The sequence below is a fragment of the Papio anubis genome, chromosome 5 (genome assembly GCF_008728515.1).
Source record: "Papio anubis isolate 15944 chromosome 5, Panubis1.0, whole genome shotgun sequence".
NCBI classification, from domain to species: Eukaryota; Metazoa; Chordata; class Mammalia; order Primates; family Cercopithecidae; genus Papio; species Papio anubis.
This window is the reverse complement of record NC_044980.1, coordinates 84,795,449-84,815,980: the sequence shown is the minus strand read 5'-3', so window position 1 is coordinate 84,815,980 and position 20,532 is coordinate 84,795,449. Positions and strand designations below refer to the sequence as shown.

General features: G+C 35.3%; 1 pseudogene; it reads left to right on the top strand.

The window, feature by feature from the left end:
• LOC110743600 overlaps positions 1-20,156 on the top strand; it is a 47,103-nt pseudogene extending 26,947 nt beyond the window's left edge.
• The last annotated feature ends 376 nt before the right edge of the window (positions 20,157-20,532 follow it).

Genomic DNA, 20,532 nt, shown 5'->3' with positions numbered 1-20,532 from the left:
ATATTTACATATATCTGCTTCCAAGACAATGTTCTCCTGATTTGTATCCTACGTCTATGGCTGCTCATTTTCATATTCTTTACATATTTTCTCTTATCTCCCCAACCCTTCCATGTTGGAATCCCAGAAATGCATTCTTTGAACCTTTTACTCTTTTCTATCTCTCCTTACTCCTACAGGGATCTTGTCCAGCCTCATTGCCTTCAGTACTATCTTCAATACTATGCAGTAACAATTCACAAATTTGTACCTACAGCCAAGAAAATTTCCCTAAACTCTAGATTGGTATCTCTAACTATCTCATTGAGTTCCCCATCTGAAAATATAAATGGCATCTCAAAACTAATACAGTCAAAATTGAGTTTCTTAATATTTCCACCAAAACTTATGTTCCCCTTCCCATTTCCAATGGGAATTCCATCTTTCTGGTTGCTCAAACTGTTCATGTTGTTCATGATGATATGAATTAACCCTATCAGTGTAGCTGGGCCTAAGACTACAACTGGATTTTCCAGTTAAAGTAGCCAATAACTTCGTGTCATTTGCCACACGAAAAAAGGTCTTTACAACTATCCCTCTATATGCTTAGCCAACGTCTCTTCATCATTTTGATTGCAGACAGAAAGTTTTATCCTTTGAAAAGCATTATTTGATCTCACAAGATTGGGTCAGGCATCCTTCTCACATGATGTCAGACATATACTTGCATACTGATGCTGTGTTGTAGTGCAGCTAAATTGTTTAATTACTTAATTGCAAAATCTGAAAGCATAGGCTACATATGTGTTCTTAAGCATTGGCTATCTTTTGAAAAGTGCATGTTAAAAATTCAATTAATTTTGTTTCATTATTCAATAATTATGAATCTTAAATTCAACTTTTTAATCTAGCTATGTATTAATTTAAATGCCTAAGGTGGGCTGGGCACAGTGGCCTGTAATCCCAGCACTTTGGTAGGCCAAGGCAGGCTGATCACCTGAGGTCAGGAGTTCAAGACCAGCCTGGCCAACATGGCAAAACCCCGTCTCTACTAAAAATACAAAAATTAGCTAGGCATGGTGGCGGGCGGTTGTAATCCCAGCTATTTGGGAGGCTGAGGCAGAAGAATCGCTTGAACTGGGGAGGTGGAGGTTGCAGTGAGCTGAGATTGTGCCACTGCACATCAGCTTGGGAGACAGAGCAACATGTCATGTAAAAAAAAAAACAAAAACAAAAACAAAAACAAAAACAAAAAAACCTAAAGTCACAAGTAACAAAAAATTTAACTCAAATGTTTTAAACAATAAAGAAATCATTTTATATAATAAGAAGTCTCTAGCAGCACTACAATTCCAGGATCAGTATAAGCAGAAGTTTAGCCATCTCATGTAATCCCAGCACTTTGGGAGGCCGAGGTGGGTGGATCACGAGGTCAGGAGTTCAAGACCAGCATGACCAACATGGTAAAACCCTGTCTCTGCTAAAAATACAAAAATTAGCCGGGCATGGTGGTGCATCCTGTAATCTCAGCTACTCAGGAGGCTGATGCAGGGGAATCACTTGAACCCGGGAGGCAGAAGTTGCAGTAAGCCAAAATGGCACCATTGCACTCCAGCCTGGGGGACAGAGCAAGACTCTGTCTCAAAAAAAAGTTTAGCCATCTCATCAAATATTTCAGTGTGTTAGATTTGTCCTCAAAATGATACACTCATAGTCATAAAGTGACTTCAGTAGATTGAGGCATCATATCCAAACATGACAACATTTACAGGAAGATAGACATTATCTCTTTCTTAAGTCTCTTTTTAAGACTGATGGAGCAAGGGAACGTTTTTCAGAAGTGCCCCCAGTCTATCTTTCATATATCAATGGCCAGAATTGCCCATTCCTAAACTAATTCCTGGTGAGAAGGAATAGAAACACTTTGCCTTGGAGTAATCATTCAGAGTTACCATGTCATAACCTTTAAGTCTGATTTGTCTCAATCTGACCAAATGTGTAATAGTGAAATATCTTTCCAAGATCCATAGCTGGAAGTTAAATTACTGAGCTCATCAACTCCGACTCTCAGTGGCTTACATGAATTTATTTAAGTAAGCAGCTCAGTTTACTAAGGTGATAGCTCTCCTATCCCCATTGCTTCATGTTCTGAAATGTGAATGACTGATATACATGACTGACTCCATTTCCAAGTATAACTGCTAGCATATTTTTTTACATTTTTTAAAAATTTTACTTTAAATTCTGGGATACATGTGCAGAATATGCAGGTTTGTTACATAGGTATCATGTGTCATAGTGGTTTGCTGTACCTATCAACCCCTCATCTAGGTTTTAAGCCCCTCTTGAATTAGGTATTTGTCCTAATGCTCTCCCTTCCCCTTACCTCCTAACCCCTGACAGACCCCCGTGTGTGATGTTCCCTTCCGTATGTCCATGTGTTCTCATTGTTCAACTTAGAACCTATCCAAATGTCCATCAATGATAGACTGGATAAAGAAAGTGTGGCACATATATACCATGGAATACTATGCAGCCATAAAAAAGAATGAGTTCATGTACTTTGACATGGATGAAGCTGGAAGCCATCATTCTCAGCAAACTAACACAGGAACAGAAAATACAAACACCACACATTCTCACTCATAAGTGGGAGTTGAACTACTAGCATTTTTCTGGTCTGTTTCTACCTACAGAATTTCAGTGTTTGGGACTTCCATGCTGGAAAGCATGTGCCAATTCCTCTGCAATCTGCTCAGATCCCTCTTGATAGATGCTATCTTGGTATAGAAGCAGTGAGGTGGCAGATAGGAGAACAGTACTCTGCCTACCTTTCAGATTAACGCCTGCATGGTAGAAGATGACAGACAAGGGGCTCAAATAGAGAGAGGATTGTGTTTCAATAAATTTAAAATAAAATAGAGAATTAAATAGAACTCAGTAAATTGATTTACTTTGGCTGTATGAGGGAAATTATTAGCTTTTCTCCCATGATGGAATAAATATCATAAAGTCAATTAAACATCTAAGATTCCAAAGGAGGCATACTCATCTACAACATTTTTCAAGCCTCAGTGGGCAAACCTACTCAAATTGGGGGTAATGGACATTCCTGATATCAATAACGGCCTCCCTCTTTATATCCTAAAGCCACCTTTCTCTCTACTCTCAAGTTCACTTAAAATATTTCACAAGGATTTCCTATACAGATGACTAGCAGTTTTTGAACACACGCTATGTATAAAGTACTAGGTCACACAAGTTATGTTATTTAATTCACATAACCATGTGACATGGGCATGCATACTTTCATTTTACTGATGGAAACTGAGGCTGAGAAAAATGGAGTTTTTGTACAAGATTACCAAGTAATTGGCTGAGCCAAGCTAGGAACCTATATCGATCAACCTTATACAAACTCTCATTGGGTAAAAAATGGAATTTTACGGAATTAAAAAAAAATTTATTTCATATGTAATTCCAAAATTGGGTCTCCTACTTACAGAATCTTTGCCAACTCCTAGTGTATAGGATCAAAGTGTTATAAAGACAGCTGAAGTGTGTTCAGTAACTGTTATCAGTCAGGCATAACAGTTTATGCTGTGGTAATAAACAACAACAGAAAGTTTCTTACTTGTTCCCTTGGAAATAATACCAAGCATCTGAGCTCACATGTCATTATTCGGAGTAATTCTGATGCCCTTGCCTACTTTAAGGGAATGAAAAGTCATAATCCTTTTCGCATATCCACATGAAGCAGAGATCCAGAAGTATCGGTGAACATTAGGGATGTCTATGAATTAACCACTTGGATAATCTGTGCTTTTTATTTCTTTGAAGGTGGAGTCACAGAGTTGAGGAGCAACCTCTGCCTAATAACATGGAAAACAGAAACTTATTTGGCCACCTTTGCATAGCTAGTTCCATCTTCCTACATCATATATTACATTTGTGGGTGCTGCATTTAAATAAGGTCTGAAATGGGTCTTTCTACATTTATACTCCAAATGAAATCTGTTGTCAAAAGTCAAAAATAGAAACCTTTGAGAAAAATAGATATACTTAGCCTAGAAAGAATAATTTTATCATAAAAGAACTTCCCAAATAAAAGAGGCAGATACATTTATTTATCTTTATTCCTCACTTTTCTTTAAAACACTTTATCTACTTAATCAAAAGAAATGTGCACATGCTGTATCATGCTAAATAATACAAACACATTAAAATGTTATTAGACAACACTTCCTCAGCTCTGCTACCTCTGAGTTATCCAATGTTAAAATTTTAGTGTGCATTATTTGAGATATGCCTCTATGCTTATAATAATATGGAGGGATTTTTTCTCTTAACAAAAATTAGTTCATGTGATACCCATTTTTCTACAACTGCTCTTTTCTATATCAAGTGCATATTTTCAGATCAGGATATATTTATTTAACTCATTCATACTAATAGCTACAAAATATTCCCAGTTAAAATTGTACCTTAACTTCTGCAACCATGTATCATTCATCTATTTGCAGATATCCCGATTATGTCCAGGTTTTTGCCATTATAACCAATGGTAAAATAAATCCCATTGTATATGTTTTATGTATTAGCACTTTTTTACAAAAATTCTTTAAAATGAAGAGGCTAAGTCAAAAGATACATGTATATGTTAAAATTAAATAATGTCATGTTATTTTCCAAGTGTTTACTATACTCACATACATCATTTATTGTTGATATGGTTTGGCTCTTTGTCTTTACTCAAATCTCAAGTGAAATTCTAATCCCCGCACGTTGAAAGAGGGGACTGGTGGGAGGTGATTGGATCATGTAGGAGGATTTCCCACGTGCTATTCGCACGATAATGAGTGAGTTCTCATGAGATCTGATGGTTTAAAAGTGTGACAGTTCCCCCCTCGTGCTCTCTCTCTTTCTCCTTCCACTTTGTGAAGAAGGCTCTTGCTTCTCCTTCACCTTACACCATGATTGTAAGCTTCCTGAGGCCTCCTCAGCCATGTGGAACTGTGAAAAAATTAAACTTATTTTCTTTATAAATTACAGTCTCAGGTAATTATTCATAGCAGTGTGAAAATGAAAATGGGCTAATATGATTGTCTATCTCTATCTCAGAGGCATAAATGGTAGGTGTGTTTCTTTTCTATCTCTATAAAATTTATGGCACCTAAAGATTTGCTTGTAACTTTTATTTTTGTTCATTAAACATACATATAAGTTATCCCAAGAAGTAATTTAAGGAGGGAAAATGGAGAGAACAGATAATAAAGAGATAAGGGGTAACTAAATTTTTAGGCATTCTACTTCACTAACTAGAATATACATGAAATCTTGAAAATTTCTTTTTTCCTTGACCAACTAAGTATAGTTCAAAGATCCCCACCTCATGACAAGGTACATGACCCAAGAGAATACTCATTATTTCTTCAGAGGTTGACACACATTCAAACAAAGGATACTTGTGGTAATCTATTCTGTCCACACAGACCCTATTAACCTAGAATAAGATAAAGTATCCTGTTTTAAAAGAAATTCTGCATTTATAAATTGCAAAAACATTTTATCTCCTAAAATATATATAATTGGATCTCAATATAATTTCAGAAGTAAAACAAAGAGAAAATCAAAATCAGAATTGTATGCCATGGAAGTTAGCATGCAGAATATCATGGCCAGAAGGATAAATAAAATTAAGGACATTTAAGAACTGACACCACAAAACATAATCAGAGGAAGGAAGTGTTTTCCCCCTTTATTTTTCTATGCCATCATCATCAATGGTCAATTACAACAATTCATTAGAGCACTACAGTAATGAGAGTTAATTGGTAGATTTCACTTTTGTGTGGTTAGTGAACTATGGTCTGTTATGTGATCACAGGCTTTGACCCAATCGCATGTATATCTCGTTATGTTTTCCAGGGTCTGAAGATGCTTGAGGACAATGAACAGATAGAATAATTAAAATCTACCACCCAACGTGGAGAAATGATGTAATTATTATTTAAAAAGCATGTATTACTAAGAAAAATTAAGCAGCAACATATTCTGATATGCTGAAGAATAGCAAGTTAAACATGATAAAATTCCTAGCTTAAATGATTAAAAGTTCAAAATCAACCTTCTAAAGTTTTATGTCATTTTTACATACCATTGTATTTTAAAATCCAGCCAAACAAATTCTCTTCAACATTATTATGAAACTACATATTGTATATTCCATTCCTAGTCTTAAACAGGACTTCCCAGAAACAGACTCTAACATAAGCTACATATGCAAATGATTTATTAAGAAAGACTTCCTTCTAGGAGAAACCTAGAAGGGAGTCAGGGATGCAGAGTATAGAAACAAGAAACAGTTAAGTAATGGAAGATTTCATGCAAGCTCCCACAGAGGGTAACTTCAGACTGATCTTGCAAGGAAATTCTGGGATGTAAGTTTATCATAAGATTGTCCTCTCTGGATGTAAGAAAGCTGGGATTTCATGAGTCAGTCAATCATTGGCTTAGGTGCTCCTAAGTAACTCCAGTAACTCGAGGGCAATCCTCTGAAGAGAATTGCAAGTGCATGCTGTTGGATGCGAAAACACATGAAAAGTGAGAAAATAGTGTGCAGGGATTGTAAATGGGATCTGCAAGGGTCTGAGTAGAACACTGGCAGTGCTTGCTGCAATCTCAAATATTTTTTAACATCACCCAGAAAATTTCAAAACCAAGCATTCCCTGTATCAGTCTCTTTAAATTGGGTTATGCTGTAGTTTAAAAAAAAAAAAAATCCCTCAATGGCTTAAAATAAAGGAAGTTAATTTTTGTTCAGGATACAATTAGAGGTCAGCGGGGGCGGGGGCTGAGGAGCTCTGATCAATGAACTGATTCCAGGATCGAGGTTCTGACAGTGAGCCATCATCTTAAATGTTATCAACTACTGCCCCAGAGGGTATAACTCTAGAAGATTCTGCACTGGTAAGGCTCCGAATTGACACACGTTACTTTTGCTAGGAATTCATTGAGTCGAACTAGTTTCATATCCCCCTTCCTGCAAGCACAGCAGGACCTGAAAGTCATGTAACAGCATGGGCCTGAACGGTGAAAAATTGGAAATACTGAACAAGTTAATAACCAACACAATACCTGATGAATTCAATATCCAAACCACCACTTTTGAATAAGTCTGTTATAAATAAGTAAAAATTTTACTTCAATTTTTAAGTTGAAGCTAAATTTTTTAATTATATAATTAATTATAAAAATTAAAAATTTTCAAATTGAATTTATAAAGTCAAAAAACATACAGATGGCTCAAAAAGATCAAATAATTTCTGCATTATGTTTGGTGGAGCTGATTTCTGTTAACTTAAATCACAAATTGGAAAGTAGCAGACTGGAGATCATATTGAAATAGAGAATGTTAGATAATAAAATGTAAAATGTAGATATCTTTTTAAAAAACTTATGTTAAGAGGAATAGGAAGAAAATAGCAGAAGAGCTAGAAGAAAAGGTATATATTTCTCGAGAATAAAACCAAAATATCCAAAAATCCCCCCGTCAGCAATGGTGGACCAGGAAGAAGCACAACAGTAGAAGACAACTTGGTATTTTGCATGGATGAAAGTTCACCAAAACTACTACAGTATATGTTGTTATTATTAAGCATATACATACATATAGCTCAAATGATCAGCTATGTGTATCATCATATATATGGTGGCCAGTTTGGAAATCTACAGCTCAACATTAACTTATGCAATATAAAACGATATAAGAACAAATACTGGGGACTGGATTTCCAAGGCAATATTGAAGAAGATGGTACCATGTTGAATAGAGGAAAATGTATTATTTTGTAGAAGAGTTACATTTAGAGGCAGATAAATTATTCAATAAGAAACATGATTATGTGATGGTAAGATTAGACTAGAAATATTTAAGTATATTTAGAAATCAAGTGTTTGTTTAATCAACTTGTCAGTTAATGGACAAAATTTATTCGCCATCTACTATGTTAGGTAATATAATCTTAAATTTCCTATTACTTGATATCAGTCAAAATCTCTGTACAGAGAAAAAATATTTACAGAGAGTTATCAAAAATATGTAGTCCATTCATACTAGAATTTAGATCTATGGTGACATACGTTTTTTGAAGGAAAGTCTGTGTAATTGAAAAAAAACTCGCAAATTGCTTTTTATCCTCATTCAAAATAAAAATATGCCAATATTACATCTCATGGGAAAAATTCTTACATTTTAGATTATTTATTAAAATAGTGTCACTGAGAATATTAGCACTTAATAGTCTACCTCTATATGTAAGTTAATTATCTATATATGTAACTCTTCTACAAAGTAATACATTTTCCTGTATTCAACATGATACTCTCTTTTTCAATATTGCCTTGGAAATCCAATACTAAAATATTTATTGTGGCAGTATTGAGATAATTTACTAATTTCTCATCTTTTACATTGCATAGTGCGTTAGACTTCATTCCTTGATCCAGCAAATATTTATTAAGTGCTTATTATTAACCAATGTGTATTAATTTATCTTGTTCCACCAAGGTTAGTATCATTATCCCTCTTTTATAGGTGAAGTTATTTGCCTATATTAAAACAGTTAATTTCAGAGTTTGTAGGAAAGCAACATGTATCAGCACCTATTGTGTGCCCTTGCATCTCACTAGCAACCCTGGAGTCACAGAGATGAGTAAATAATAATCTCCACTCTTCTCTACCTAAGCCTTTCTTATCCACGGTTGTAGGATTTTCTTAATAAAACCAGTGAGAGAATGGAGAATCTTGTACTTAGGAGTAATGATGCCATCAGTTTCCAAGAAGGATCAGACAAATGTAAGCTGAAATGAAGTTCTATTTTGAAGTAGCTGAAGTTGAAGCTTTGGGACCATTTGCAGAGATGTTGCTCCTCACTTCTTCTGCAGAATTTCAGAGATTCTGAAATCTTTCCTTGTACCAGCTGGACCATCAAAGGGTGCTATGACTGGATCACATATTATAAATACTACCTTCCCACAAAAATACCTTTTATTAGATTGTACCATGGCAAGATAGCATTTCCCAATATTTAGAATTTTGGGAAATATTTAGAAACTCCTTACTCTGTGATACATGTTTTCAATTTTTCTTTCTTCCAACATAAAAATGTATAAAAATTTGTTTCCTAACCTTGGTTTCATGAATAGTTAATATGCATCTTCGAAGCAACTCATTTCCTTATACCTTGGAGATATTGATTACATTTCCCACTTTTGACTGGTTTCTAAAAAGCTTGAAGTTGAATTTGTGGTCTACCTTTAGCACGTGTATAGAACTTCAGGGCAAATATTTTATGTACCAACCTCAAGCTGGCTGGATTTTACCTTTTTAATTTTTACTCTCCCTTTCCTTTGACTTTCTCACACATTTAAAATTCATTTTGTCTTGCATGCAGGTTTCTAAGTTCTAATAAACTATTTTTGTTAAAACTCAAAATCATGGTAAATAAGTAACTTAAAACAACACTCTGGAATTTATTTTCAAGGAAACATATTTAGAGCTAATAAAATTTTTTGTTGAAAAGGTTGGAAACAGCAGTAGCAATACAATTCTTGGATAAGTCATTGGAAATAAGATAATTTTGAGAAATGCTGTTGATAAGATAAGAAATATGTAAGTGACAGTTTCAGAGATATAAATCATAGATATAGGCTGAAAAACAGCACAGACAGCATTTATGGTTTTACAAGCTGAGCTGTTGGTAGAACCAGTTTTCAACCTTTTCTTGCTCCCATGCTGGGGAACATGGCTATTGATTGTGTATGAAACAAGCACACTGGAAAACTTGAAAAGTAGAATATATCTATAATTATATAAGGTGCCAATGGAAGATACAGACACTCTGCACCTAATGACTATAGATTTATTTACAAGGAGAGACATAACCTGAAAGATCCTCCAAACACATTTATCCCAAACCCTGTGAAATGAGGCTAAGAATCTAATAACAACAGCCAAACATAAAGGTCATGACTTTGGACTTAACTGTAAGTTCTTGAATGATTATATTTATATATTTATATTTATATAATATATGTCATATAATATATGAATATATACTATGTTATAATATATACATATATGATATATATTAGATTTTTTATATTTATGTAAAATATAATCATTCAAGAAGGCTGACAATAATTAAGCCCATTGACTTTCATTTACTGCTGACGTGGTATGCTTCCATTAATCACTAAGTGGGTTGCAGAAATATCTCCCACACCTGTTGACTTGCATTCTAAAATCTAGAGGTCTCAATCACAAATAAACTATCTATGTATTTTAAAAATTCACTTGGAAAGGAGAGCTATTACTATTAACACATCAGAAATAATATTGTGTACCTGAACACACAGAGAAATTGCCTACTTTTGACCTAAGATGGTTGGCATGATGTTTAACGAGTGTAAAACATGAAGGATATAGACATTTACCCAGAATAGTTAACATGTTAAAGAAATTTGTTTTCCATTTTTATAAGGTATTAGTTCATAGCCGTAATAATCCCTTTGACAAGCAACCATGTCTGGGAATTATCATGGCATCTAATCCAGGTGCTGAGCTTCCTGGAGAGAATCCAGCAGAGTCGTTCTTATAAACCTCCTATAGCCAGGACAAGCAGGGAAGGGATGAAATGCCTGTGATTCGAAGTCCAATGGCCTGAGCTGAAATCCTTTTGTGGAGAAACAGAATTCTTAATAGGATTAATTTCGATAATGTATGTAATGAACATAGCAACTGAATAAAAGCATTTGATAATTTGCTTTTATTTATCGCTGTGAGAAATTCTAACCTTAATAATCTGCTTATATCTTGTCCATTAAAACTTAATTTAACTTAACTAACATAAAGTATCCCTTAACATGATTTATTAAAGATTTTTATCTTAGATCCTTTGTGGCTCACTTAGATTTAAAATAAAATAAGAATTAAGACCATGACTTCATCAAATATTTTTAAGCAAGCATGTTCATAGATCAATTGTGAAATTAAGGACAAAAAAGATTAATAGCAAATAAATGTCTGACATCTTTTATAACTATTCTTTATTGAAAATTCTATCATTCAATTCATAAAAAGGGTTTTAGAAAACCACTTTCTCAAGTTAAACATGATCAGATGGGAGGTTTTACTTACATTAATAAATTGAATGAACAGTTTTAATTAAAAATGCATGCTATTTTCAAAATAATGCTGAAGAGTAGATTTCTGATCAATTGTAACTGCCAGATGGGAGATTTTCGTAAGCTGTTTTTAATATTTCACTTTCATGAACACATCACTTAAATATGCCTACTACCAATCTCAAGTACAAATGGTATTCAGAGCATTAAAGTAATGCAATAACTTAAGTACTTTTTTGTAATTTTTGTTTATAGACTTTAAATATAAAGCATGAAATTCAATAATTGAATTAGCACAGCTCTTTATCAAATTGCTCTAAGTAAATTTCCACTGTAAGCACATTGACGAAGAATTACAATGTACCTGGTTAATAAGTTAAAGTTGTGCTGAGATGATAATTTGACAAGTGTCATGAATGATCACAGTGAGAAAAAATAATGTGCATTTTCCATAAGATGTTTATTTATATTAAGTTTTATAAAATTAAGTTATGCTGATATTTATAATTGAATATGTTAGCATTAGTATAATAGAGGGTGGGAGAGTATCACTTATTTGCAACATTTTATATCTGTCTAAAAATAACATTTTGCTTTTTACAAAAGAATTTTGACATTCATCATTTTATCTAATTCTCAAAATATCCTAGTGATGTAAGGAAGCTATTACTCCATTTAATAAGTGAGAAAACTGGGAAACAGAGATTTAAGGCTTTGCCCAAGACAAAACACTAATTAAGTAATCTAGGTCTGGAGTCTCTCATCATGGTGTTCAGTTTTCACCACTTATCCCACGTTTATGGAGAGTCAAAAGGGCTGAATTTCACTGATTCCCCAGTTAAATGTGAAAAGAATTAGAACCTAGAAGGAAAAAATGAGAAGAACTCATGTTTTACTTTCCCTTAAAGTTCTTCACAAAGCCATAGCATGTGATTATTTTTGCTTCCTTCCTCATCAGGAGGAAAAATAAGCAGCAAGAACACTAGTTTCAAAGTGATCCATAAAATATCCGTAACAGGATCTTTAGGGGCCAGTATCATTTCACATCAGATTAATAATTAGATGCCTTGCTTATCTATAGCTCAGGACTGGGCTGCGTACCTTTTACTTTATTTTGGCTTCATTATTAGCTGTGCTTTCACTTTTGCAAAGAAAGTTGTTTTAAAATTTCTTAGTGAGATTCAAGCAAGGGTTTGAGAGTTTGCAGAATGAGTTATACAGCATTCCCTACCTATCCATGATTTTTCTTTCTGTGGTTTCAGTTACCCACAGTCAACCTCAGTCCAAAAATACTAAAGTATTTTAAAAGACAGAGAGAGAGACCACATTCACATAATTTTCAATGCAACAGATTGTTAAAATTGCTTTATTTTATTATGAGTTACTAATCTCTTACTGCGCCTAATTTATAAATTAAACTTTATCATAGGTACGTATATACAGGAAAAATTATGGTATATATAGGGTTTGGTACTAATCACAGTTTCAGGCATCCACTGAGGGTTTTGGAACATAACCTGTGCAGATAAGGAAGGACTCCTATACTAGAGATTTTAGAGTTTAGCAGCCACAGTGAAGAACAGGATCGGGAGATCAGGGTATAATACACAAACACAATTAGGAAAGAAGTCACTTAGAGATGGGAACATCTTCAAAAACATGGATATATGTCTAGAAGGAAGGTCTGAATCTATAAGTTCAGATCAAAAGCAAAAATATGGCATATGAATTTCTTTCTCTCTGCTCAGACCAAGGATAAATTTTAAAATTCTTGACGGCAATCCCAGAGAAGACCAGAGAGAACTAATACAGTGAAACAGGCAGTCAATCAGCATCAACAATGTCAAACTTCAAATATTATTTCAATACTTCTAAGGCAAAGTGTCTATGCCAGACACTCTGCTGATCATTCTCATGTGTGTTATCTTATCAATTTAATATCCTTATGGGGTTAATAACAATATTTTCATTTTACAAGTGAGGAAACCAAGATCCAATTACTTGAAATAATTTTTCCAGGTAATAAAAGGTATAAGCAGGATAATTCCAAGGTTTTTGAAAATCAGTGTATTTATGCTGAACTTCTGGATGTATCTCCACAGAACAGACTTTAATATGAGAGCCATGAGCACATTCTGCAAAAATGATGCAGACTCCTTTTTGAGAACATGGATGTAACCTGTGCCAAGGATTACAGTGTCCCAAGTGCATCTGGAAAGTATATCCAATTCTCTCTGAAAAGATAGCTATGGTATCTCTCCCTCATTCCATTCATGACATAAAAAAACTAACTTGAAATTGATGGTCTTCATTCTGGTTCAAAAGGACAACTTGATTACTGCCTCGTGATTCATGCTCCAGGACTATTACAATGTGAAATACTTTTTTGTCAAGTCTTTGCAAAGCATTCTCACAGTAAATATACTCAAAATTTTCATACTTTTTTTTATAGTGAAGACACCTCCTATTGTGACTACTGCAATTAGTAGCTTGATCTCAGACTGGGCAAGTGTTTATAGGCAGTTGTTGTACCAGGATTCTGTGAAGAGAGAAATTAAGAAGAACTTTATTAATTGCCTCACCATTTTGTTCCCAGCTGTCTTTTACAGGCAATGACAGAAGAATAAGAAAGGTAATTTTCCTGGTGAAAGTCGGTAAATTGCCTTTTCATTGAGAGAAAAATTAGGGATGAAATTATCAAAGAGTGCAGTGACTGTGAAAGGTCTCAGGCTAAGACATAGCTTATATAAAGTTTGCTAAATTACCTTGCAAGGATAATGAGTCCACGCATTAGAAAGTAGTAGTTTCATTTGGGAAGCCCAGCTCCTGTGAGTCTGGAGGGCTGATTCTGTGAGTACCTTCACAGATGGTAATATAAATATCCTAAGGTTAAGGTTTGTCTTGGAAGCTAGAGTAGAATTGATTCTCAAGTTGATTACATTTTTCCAGAAAAAGCAAAAGCAAGATGGTGATGTTATGAGAAAACGTAGAAAAATTTGATGCAGAGGGCAAAAGAGTGGCAACTGATTAAAATGAGTCTTCACTTCATTACTTAAGGAGATTAAGGTCAAAGTACACCACTACTGTGCAACATTCTCCTACAGCAAAAACTTCACATGGTTAGGATATCTGACACAAACTACTAACTGTTCACAAGCCCTCCTTTCTTCCTTCTGGGTATACCAGTAGACTATATTCCTCAGTTTCCCCTACTGTTAAGTGGGGTTGTGTGATGCTTCGCAATAAGGCACATAAAAAATCCCCAGGCAATCCCCTATGCTGTCATTATTTTCCCTGGCCTGGCAGCCAGAGGCAGAGGATACACTGGAGGCATTCTGGATCCTAGGAATCCTAGAAATGGCAGAGTCACTAAGTCAAAGGAATTTGAGTTCCCTCAACCCATACTTAACTGAGACAGAAGCAAGAAATAGAGCTCTTAGTGATTTAAACCACCGTAATTTGGGATGCATTTGTTTTGCATATAGCAACCCCTGACCTGACCAATACAGCAAAAAAGTATTACTTTTATCACCCTATGACTGTAGTTTTCAATGCTCCCAACTTCCTTAATGTCCACATCTCTTATGTTTTAGGAAACAAACTTTGTATGCTTTCTCAGATTCTCTTGACCACCTTTTCTGCTCTCTCTTTTCTGGTCAAGTCTGCATTCATATTATGATCACTGGTTTACCTTTGGACTTGGATGAAATAGTCCATAACACAAGGGATCTCTCTGAATGGCACTGACAAACCAGGTTATACAAGCCGTCAGTGTAGGGGTAAAACACTCTGCATAAGATTTGACCAATAGGTAACTTGAGATGGGAGAAAGCTGGGAACACACATTTCTCCTCCTTTCCCTCTCCTAGGAATGACTCATTCTTATCACACTTCCGAAGAAGTTCTATGTGTTGTGTGAACACATGCACTATGCATCTGGCAGTATCTCTTAGTGACTCATCATGCAATGGTGACCAGTGTTGTAACATAAGGCATTAAATTTCTCTTCAACTTCCTCGCTTTGCTTCTGTTTTTCATTTATACTTCAATGGGCTTAAATCTTCTAAATAAAATAATAGCATCTTAATCCTTACCTCAGGCTCTGCTTTTTAAAGAATCGGGCTAAATCATCTTATTTGCATCATTATTAGTTCAGTATCTAGTCTCTTATGTTCTTGTCCTCCACCAGGCCCCTACCTGACAAATCCTTGTCCAAGATCCTATACAAAGTTTTAGACAACAGTAATTATAATCTCATGCACAATGGCACAAAAGCCCTAAATATGGGAATACTGAATTTCTGACATGAAAGTTTTATAGAGAATCCTAATGATCATCAGGATCACTGCAAAGAAGTGCAAGACCTGTCCTCTGTCTTTATAAAGCCCTGTTTAACAGGCTACAAATTAGTAAAAAAGATCACTGGACACAGTGAGACGTGTGTTATAACACAGGTATATGTGTCAGATTTTATGGATGGCAAGCTGGATAGATTGTGATAGGAGTCTTTCCCATGTCTCTAAAATCACATTAATAGATAACTAAACAGAAATCCCAGGTAGATTTTTTAAGGCAAATATCATAATTAGACATTTGAGCTACATACATTATTTAATTACTGTTCTTATTGGTCTCTTTCCTATCTGTTTACTTTTACTAAGCATACAGTCCTCATCTGACTAGGCAAACCCTTTGAAGTTCAAACACTTACCATCATTTCTGCCTTAGGGAAGTTTTAAAATGAGTTATCTTTTCTTAGCATGTAGTTGAACACAAGAAAAAATTAAAAGAACCTAGAATTAGGTATTAGCTCTATAATTTCATTATGTTGTTTAAATTCCCTAAAGATCAGAAATAACTATATTCAAAATTTAAAGGAGACATATTTCAAAGTCAAAAATTGTCCCTGTGGATTTTACTGGGAGCATTGGTTCTCTTTCACCAGTTCAGATGACTGAAAAGAAAATAATGCATCTGTGAGGTTTCTTCTTTATCAGGCCATCTTCTGATCATTTTACATATATTTTTCATTGAATTATTATCATTGTCTCATAATGTAGGTTGCATTATCCCTATTGTTTGGAGAGAAAACAGACTCAGAAGATTAAACTTTGTGTAAAATCACATAACAAATTAGTCATTGGGACATACTTCAAACTCAGATTTTTATATCTAAGTTCACCTAGAACATTAAAAAATACATATATTAACAATTGTAGGCTAAAATACTTCTGAAAATCCAAAAGTACCTGCAGTAGTTTGTTAAAGTGTACTCTTGTAATAAATAGGGTAACACAAAATATACAAAATAATATTGTATTAAATTATACCCTTCTGATCATTCAACTTTTTGAAAACAAATGAAGTGAGGCATAGATTTCTCAGTAAAAAAAACTCTGGCATGCTTAATAAAGTAACCAATGTTATCTCAATGAACACAAAATATAAGAACATTCTTCTTTCAGTGGGCCTTTGGCAACTTGTAAGGGAAATCAGGCAGCTGGGTCACTGTATAGTAAATTATTTAAAATTCAAATATATTCGCTTCACATCATACCCTGAAACAAATTCCAGATGTGTTAAAAAGTAGATTTTACTGAAAATTAAGTCAAAGAAAAAAAATCACATTGAATATTTATCAAACCTCCAACAAAGAAATGATTTTCAGTTCTTTGAATATGTAAAAAATGCACAAAGGAAAATATCAGTAAATAGTACCATAACATTTAAAATGTGGATATAAAAAAATTTAAAAGTTAAACTAAGAAATTTTCCAACAAATGTAGTATTGGTTTAATGACTTGATTTTATTTTTATGCATGTGAAAGATGCATGTGAAACATTCAAACTTCTGATAGAAAAGTCACTAATAATATGACAGATACATGGATAAGGGTTTAAACAGATAATTGACATTTAAAGGAAACAGAATTATCAAATACAGATTTGAGAATGTAAGAACTTTCTTGTAACCAGAAAATGTAGATTAAAGCAAGTACCATTTGACATATGGAACTACAAAAATAAATAAGTAAATAAACATCTAACATGCTGGTGAAAGTACAGTGAACTTACTATCCCATTCATTCTTGATGACAACATAAATGAGTATAATTCTTCTAGAAAGCAATTTGACAAATACCTTGTCAAAGGCAGTCCCAGTCCTTGGAATCTAGCCTAATGAAATCAGTCAAAATACTGAAAAAGTTACGTATATGAAGGTATAGCATTACATTAAGAACAATTTGAAGCACCCCAATGTCTACTAGTGGGGGAAGGTTTTAGTATATTATCACTGGTCCACTAGATAAAATTTATGACTGTGTTTAGAATATTAATTGTAACTACTGTTAAAGAATAAAGACAGGCCAGGTGCGGTGGCTCACGCCTGTAATCCCAGCACTTTGGGAGGCCGAGGTGGACGGATCAACTGAGGTCAGGAGTCGAGACCCACCTGGCCAACATGGTGAAACCCTGTCTCTATTTTAAAAATACAAAAATTAGCCAGGTGTGATGGGGAACTCCTGTAATCCCAGCTACTCGGGAGGCTGAGGCAGGAGAATTGCTTGAACCCGAGAGGCGGAATTTGCAGTGAGCAGAGATGGCACCACTGCACTCCAGCCTGGGCGACAGAACGAGACTCTGTCTCAAAAAGAAATAAAAAAGAATGAAGACAATTATAATACTTAAACTTAGTATTTACTGATGCAACAAATATGGATATGTTTGTTATAAGTATACATTTTAAATTGTTTCCAAATAACTGGAGTAGATAACATTAAAATCCTAATAACAGTTAAATTTTGAATTCACTTTTAACATTTGTCCTATTTTATCTTTAAAATATTTTCTGGGGCGGGCTTCTTTCTCTCTCTGTCTCTCTCTCTGTGTGTGTGTGTGTGTGTATACATATATATATATTTTTTGTTTGTTTTGTTTTGTTTTTTGAGACAAAGTCTCACTCTATTACCCAGGTTGGAGTGCAGTGGTGCGATCTCAGCTCGCTGCAACCACTGCCTCTGGGTTCAAGCAATTCTCCTGCCTCAGCCTCCTGAGTAGCTGGGATTACAGGCATGTGCCACCACACCCGGCTAATTTTTTTATTTTTAGTAGAGACAGGGTTTCGCTATGTTGGCCAGGCTGGTCTTGAACTCCTGGCCTCAAGTGATTCGCCCGCCTCGGCCTCCCAAAGTGCTGGGATTACAAGGGTAAGCCACCATGCCCAGCCTACATGTATATATTTTTAAAGAGGTTACATATCAAGACTGTTTTAGAAATGATATGCCAAATGTTGGGATAAGAAATAGCATGATCAAGATGAATAGGTGACAAACAATAAAAGTTAAAACATAAACACTAGGCCGGACATGGTGGTTCATGCCTATAATCCCAGCACTTTGTGAGGCCAAGGCAGATGGATCTCCTGAGGTCAGGAGTTCAAGACTAGCCTGGCTAACATCGTGAAACCCCATCTCTACTAAAAACACAAAATTGGGGCTGGGCGTGGTGGGTCACGTCTGTAATCCCAGCACTTTGAGAGGCCGAGGCAGACAGATCACTTGAGTCCAGGAGTTCGAGACCAGCCTGGCCAACATGGTGGAAACCCATCTCTACTAAAACTACAAAAAATAGCTGGGCATGGTGGCACACACCTTTCTAATCCCAGCTACTCAGGAGGCTGAGGCAGTAGAATCATTTGAACCTGGAGGCAGAGGTTGCAGTGAGCTGAGATCATGCTACTGCACTCCAACCTGGACAATGGAGTGAGACATTGTCTCAAAAAAAAAAAAAAAAAAGATAGCTGGGCACGGTGGTGGTTTATCAGGTAAACACAGCATTGTGATGCATGCAGTCACAGTTAAGTAATATCTAATAATATAGATAATTTATGTTAAATTCACTTATACCATCTAGTGTCATATAGGGTAATGCCCCCAACTTTGCAAATGGATGTTTTTCAATAAAGAAATTAGAAAATTGTCCTGAGAGAGTTATCACTTTGGCTGGACTCACTAATGCCATCTTCAAAGGCTTCCTATGATAATTGACAAACTGGAAGAGGACATCAGCAGCTGTATAACCAATAGCACAGGTGCCAGTAGACCCTTGGTCATCCTAATCAGTGTGACCCTCTTATTGGAAAAGGTGGTTGCAAAATCAAGGAAATATGAGAGTGTAGAGGCTCAGGTGCAGCTGACAGAGGATATGCTCCCAACTCAACTGAGTGGGCCATCACTATTGCTAACATTCTGCAATCCATAATTGAGTGTGTCAAACAGACTATGGGTATGACTATCCCTTACCAGCCCAAGCCATTATTGAGTTCTCTGGTCATCTTTGCAGGTGGTAAGGACAGGTATATCACAAGCAGCAACAGCACAAGCTTTCCCCACACCACCCTGTCCATGTGCTTCAATGCTTATCTAGAGGGATCACCTCTAGAGTTGACTAAGCTGCACCAGTGGGCAATGCAACAGGCTTATTTTCCCATGACTCATGGCGACACTGGATTCAGTGCAGGTTTGGATGCATCTGCTCCAACTACTTCTCATGAACTCACCATTCCAAATCATTTGATTGGCTGAATAATTTCAGACATCAAGGCACCCAAATCAAGGAGATCCCTCCGAAATGTGGGGTGCAGATCAAAATTTTGAACCCAGTGGAAGGATCTACTGATAGCATGAGATCTGCTGCCAGCATTAGTCTAGTTCAATATCTAATAAATGTCAGGCTTTCCTCTGAGACAGGTGGCATGCGGAGCAGCTAAAATAATGTAGATTCATCCATAATATCTTTCTGCTGTTCACCACCATTCATGATCCATCTGTTCTGAACACTCAGTGATTCCAGTTTTTAATAGTTTGTAAATTTTCTATTTCTACACTTTATTATCCACTCATGATTTTTAATTAAAGCCTTTTAATTCCTTTAAAAAATAGAAAGTTAATTTAGCGAGAGAGAGAGAGGATAGATATAGACAGACAGAACAACAGACAGAAAAATAAATGTCTCCTGTGCCTCAGCATTTTGTATACAGAGTTCCACCCCTCTACATGATAATAACAATGTTTCTTGGCACTAAGTTACTGGAAACAGCTCTCCAACAATAAATCTGCAGATCACCTGGTTCTCAGTATGCACGCAGCATGTGCAAGTCAAATTGATTTGAACCTGTTGATATGAGTTGATAAACCTCATAAACACAAGAGATATAAAAATGACTGATACTGACTTTTGAAAAGTTCACTTTTCTTTACATACTAACCAAATATTTTCTATACTCAAATGATATCTTTGAAACCTGGGAGTCATCTGAGGTAGTACGGAGCTTTGCTCTTCCCTCTCACTTCCCTCCTCCTATTG